Consider the following 6,000-nt stretch of genomic DNA (forward strand, 5'->3'; position numbering starts at 1 on the left):
CCAAAAAGATAATTTATAAATGCCAAATATGAGATTTATTTATCTTATAGTAAAATAAGTATACTCATACTTAGGCATGTATCATATGGTTTATTTATTGTATGTTGTATGTTCTTTAAAATAGAATATGAGATTTTTGTCTGAGTAGGAGCATGTGGGTGAATGGCCCGTCAGCATATTTTTTATTACAAGATTGTATGAGCACTAGGCACTCAAGATCCTTTGACTGATTGTCTCACATGATAGCTTTGTTTGACGTTCAATGTTTATTGAATTTCTTAGCATTGTGTTTCAGAATATTTATCTCCTTATCTCATTATCATTTGTCCTTTATAATGAAATTTATAAATTTATATAAATGCCTGGGCTCTGTAAATATCTATTCGATTATTTTTCTCTATAACCCTTATATCAAGAGTTCCTTGAAAATGTGTTATTGTTGCACAGTAAAGTCTTACATTTTAGAATTATACCTTCAATTCAGAGTTAGAGAGCTTTTTTCCTGGTTCTGGCAGGGTAGCTGATTCAGGATGTCTGATGGAAAATTATAGCCATTCATCAATGAAGGCGAGGGAGTCATCATTTATCGTAAAACCTTAGGCTTCTGGATGATTGTAAAGTATCACAGGCAGAATTACTCCCATTGTACTCCTCGAGGCTTCTTGCTTCTCAGAAAAGAAAAACAGATAGAAAAGTTTGTTTGTTTCTTAAGCACTGTCTAGCTGGAGACTCCAAATATGCCCTTGCTTCAGACTTCTAGATGGTAAGCTCTTCTCTCTGAGAAAGTATTAAATTGTGGGATTCAAATCAGTAAGCCTTATAATGTGGTCTAGTGTATTGTTGAATCTATTGTGTGGTTTGTGTTCATGAAAGGCATTAGCTTATGAATAGACATGGCAGTTTGCTACTGGGAGACTAAAGAGGCAAGAAAGGTTTTGATTTTGCTTTTGTTTCATATTATATTTTCTTCTTTTCTCAACAGGTAGACTCATATAGAGCATTTTTTTCTGGTAAGCTACCAGAGAATCATAAAGGACCACACAGTTTCCTGCACTTACAACATAGAAGATACTCTCCATTTTCTACAGGAACTCTTGTATGACAGCACATTCTTTTTATTCCTTTAATTTGTCTGGTAAAGTAGAAAGGAGAGTAATGGTTTGGCTAAGAATGACTGACACATTGTAGTCTAGTATTCTAACTTTCTTACCATATTTTCTTTCCTTACCACAACTATTTTTATTCTCAAATTTTTGAAAGTCTAGATTTTAGGACTAGGAGGAATAAATAAAGTGTGCCATCATGGTTCAAGGGAAAGATAATTTAATAATAAGTAAATGGTAGCTAACAATTAATTTAAAATTTTATGCCTGGAAAGGTAATCTTTTAAAGCTATTTTTGAAAATTTTATGTTAAAAACTACTCTTCTTTCAGGTCAGAATATTTCTAAAGTCAAGAGCCAACTCATTTAGTTATTAAACTAAAGAAATATAATTTTACTGATAATAACAATATTATCATGTATAATAGATGATATCTTAATTTTTAATAGTCAACAAATTTTTTCACTCCTGTACTCTACATCCATCATGGAATGAAACTTAGTATAACCAGGATGAAAAGGAATACAGCAAAGAGTTGCCTCATATGTACTGGACCAAGAAAACAAACTTTACCTGATTGTAACACAAAACTTTTCAGAAATTCAATTAAGATAAATAACATATATGGATATCATTTATCAAAAGATGATAGTTCACGTACTTTTTTCAGATATCCGAAAACTTTTCATTTTGTACTTGGCTTGAGCAACAAATACCAATTTAACATTTGTTTTTCCTTACAGGGATTTCTTGGGTAAGAAATTACTTTCTAAACATTTATTCAACAATATATATTGAGCACATCTTACGTGAGTATTATGCAGGACACACAATCAAAAGCAAAAGAGACAATAATATCTGTCCTCAGAGTTACATTCTAGGAGATGTAATAGCTATATTTTTTCATATACATAGACAATTGTATAGGGTAATGAATTTATTGTTTCACATTGACTATGTGAAACAGATTAGGATACATAATTTTGACTTTTGTTCTAGTTCTAAGTTTCCCATTTTTATTTCTCTTTACTCTTTATCACCACTTTTAATTAAGATTATATTGAAATGTTTCTTGTATTCTCATGGACTGTTTTAAATTCTTTCAGAAATAAGGTGAGCTAAAATATACAAACAAAATTAGTGTGAGTAATATTCATGCCCCTAATAAATCAAATCTACTGAAAATTTAATTTCTCATTATCTTAGGCATTTAAATTTTCACAAACTACATGAATATATATTTATATCAAAGAAGCACAATGGCTCATGACAGCAAGCTCTATCACTGTACAAGTCAAGAGAACTCGGATTGATTTTTTTCTCTTTTACTGATTTTATATGTAACCATGTTAAAAGCATGACTGCTACATCACAATTATAAAAACTCTACCAAATGAAATATATACATTTTATATAATTTTTAGTTAATTGCTAATATATATTAATTATTTTGCTTTTTTTTAGGTGTCAGGATTTTCTCTAAGCTCCTTACATGCCTTGTTAATTTAACTGTATATTAAATAACCTAATTTTATTAATTATTAACAAAAGTATGCTATATGATAGATATTATCCTCATTTGATAGATAAGAAAACTGAGGTAAAGAAAAGTTAAGTCACGTAAGCAAATTATCACAACTAGTAAATGATGGTCCTTAGATTTGAACACAGACAAACATTATGGCTGAAATAATTAATCACTTCGTAGCTACATTCTGGATGGAATGAGAAAAAAAACATTTGTATTAGTATATTCATATGGAGATATACATTTCAAAAATGTTTAATAAAATAAGTGACAAATAGAACATAAAAAAGTTTAATCCAAATGAAATTCAGAGCAAGAAGAAAATCTCTCTGAATATTATGTAAAGGGGCTTCAGTGAGTTGGGAGGTATAGAATGAGTCTTCTCAGAAAGTTGAGAGATTATTAAGGAAGCAATATTGTACACAGATTTTAGAATTGAAAGATTTTTGAAAAACCCCCCATGGGAGGTAGAATAATTTCCCTCCAAATATGTCCACAATCTTATTCCTGAAACCTGTGAATATGTTATATTACTTGGCAAAAGGGACTTTGAAAACGTGATGTAACATTTAGACTTTGAGATGGAGATATGTTCCTGGATTATTCAACTGGTCCCAATCTAATCTCATGATTCCCGTTTTAAGGGATAACCTTTCACAACTAAAGTCAAAGAGTCAGGGAGATGTGATGAAACAAGAGGCAGGAGAGATTCAAAGCTTGAAAGGGATTTAGCCAGCCTTTGCTAGTTTTGCAGATGGAGGAAGAGAGCCTAAGCCAAGGAATGTGGTGGACTACAGAAAATGGTTCTCAACTAAGAAAACAGAGATCTTAATTCTTTAGTAGCAAAGAACTGAAAGCTGCTAACAATCTGAATGAGCAAGGAAACAAATCCTTCCATAAAGCATCTAGAAAGAAATGTAGCCATCTAGTACACTTGCTTTTTACCCATGTCAAACTTCCAACCTATACAAATGATAAAATAACAAGTCTGCATCATTTTAAGCCCCTTAATTTGTGCTAATTATTATGGTAGCAATAGAATACTAATATACTAGCTGAAAATCCCTTCACATGGGCAAGTAAATTATCTGTCTCTTATATGGAAGGGATTATATCTTAGATACATTAGATGAGATTTTTACATGTAACATAACTATAACAAAGCAATTTCATTTGAAAAATTCCATAATAACAACTATTTATCCTAATTTTTAAGATCCTTTAGAAAATAGATTTCAAACTTCTGTTAGTAATACATTCTATTTAATAAAACTTATTAGAGAAAGCTTAAGTTTCAGTAAGAAATATTTTAATTTTATATGATTAAATTTTTCATAAAATTATAGAATGTTTGAATTGGAGGCATTTGAATATAATCATAATCATTTCTGTAATTTTACAGATGAGGATGTGGAGGAATAAAAATTATGTATGTAAATTCTAGTTTTCCAATTTAGGGAAAGATTTTGGGAATGTTTTCTCATTCAAAAATCTATTTTTCCTTAGCTTCCATATTTATTTATTTCTATCATCAGGTAAATATGGAGAACAACAACTTCTCATGAGTAGCTTCTCAGCCCTAACCTATCATCCAATTGTAGAATCAAATGTTAAAAAGAGTGGACTTGAATTCCACCAGAGAAAACTATCATAATAATTTACTGTGAACATGATTCATTGTATCATTACTAAGATAGGAATAACAACATGTATTACAAGGGCTATATGGCCTGCACTTTTCACACCATATTTTAAAAACCTTAAACCCAAATTGTGACCAGTACGTATAAAGGGAATTAATTCAAACTCCCTTAAAATGCAAATGCATTTATAACTTTAAGTCTGCACATATATTCTACCACTGACTTGGATTTTAAGCAGTTTCAATTTTCAAACTTTTAAAAATGAATTTTTATACTTATTTTACATAAAGCGTTTAGTTTTGTCATTAGAGACACAAAGCATGCTCAGGAAACTTACATATATGGCAGCAGAGTTTAGTAAATCATCTTTGATAGATAATAAAATCTTTATAGAATAAAATGAAAAGACAGATGGGTATTAACATATTTTTTTCTTCTTAGTCGTCCTCATATAAATGATAACAAATTTAAAGCATACCACTTGTTTTTTCCTCCAGCTTATACATGAAATAAATACTAGGGTATGGCATACCAATTCCAGGATTCCTGAACCTTATCATTATTCCATTAATTAATGTAGGTATTTGACATAAAAGCAAATTGGAATCCAGCTATAAATCAATTCTACACTCATAACTAGAACGCTTTTTGAGAGAACTAGGTCAGGAAAAATTCTTGATGATAATTTAGGTTCAAAGTCCTTGGTGTGATGGTCAAAGTCACTATAAATATATATGATTGCCTCCTTTTAGAGGCAATATTTCTCTTTGAATAGAAGACCTGTTTTTTTTTTAATTAATCACAGAGATTTATAGATGCTGTGAATTATCTCTGAAACTGAATTAGATAGTGACTTTATATGACATTTGATGCTCCCTAAATTTTCTAAAGTGGGTCATAAGTCAAACATACTTACAGAAATTTTTAGTACTTAGAATCACATTATTAAAACACACTACAGAACTTATTTGTTCCTCTATTATTATTAGTAGTAGTAGTATTAATTTCTTTTTGTATAGCCAATAAATTGTCAAAGTGTTTTTCATCAGAGAGAGATGGAAGGAAAGAAAAAACTCAAGTTTCTTTCAAAAGAGTTCAATCTGTCATCTTTATAATTGATAAATGAATTCAAAAGCAATTTGCAGCTTGAGACATTTTGGTGCTCATGCTGGTAATTGTGGTGCTATTTAAGGCTGATGACAACGATGATGACAGCACTAGCAGCAGATATAATTCATGAAATGCCTGGCTTAGGCCAGGCTTTCCAATGCTTTATCTCATTTGATGAAGAATTTGGCAATGGGAAAATATGGCATAAAGAAATAATATCAATTATTGAGGTAAAAACTAAGAAAATAATATCTCATTAAACATGTGAGACAATACAAATACTAAAAATTATCCCTGAAAGTAATTCCATTCATACGAAAGTATATCATTAATAGTTTTGTTAAGACAAAATCACTGATGAAGAGGGAAAGAAATAAAATCATGTTAAATATTTTATCTGAATTGAAAGTAATCATGAGTAATGAATTTTTTAAAGTAGTTTGGCAGATCATGATGATAAAACATGACTTTAACCAATTATATGAAAACATGCATGGTTTTCAATTTATTGATAAACAGGCAAATTTTAGGGAGGTAAAAGAAAACAGAGGCATTAAAAGTAGACAGGAACTTGGATAGAGCCTTCACAGAATAGCAAGTATTTGACATATCCGTC

This window comes from Rousettus aegyptiacus, unplaced genomic scaffold (assembly GCF_014176215.1).
Source record: "Rousettus aegyptiacus isolate mRouAeg1 unplaced genomic scaffold, mRouAeg1.p scaffold_m13_p_2, whole genome shotgun sequence".
Lineage (NCBI taxonomy): Eukaryota > Metazoa > Chordata > Mammalia > Chiroptera > Pteropodidae > Rousettus > Rousettus aegyptiacus.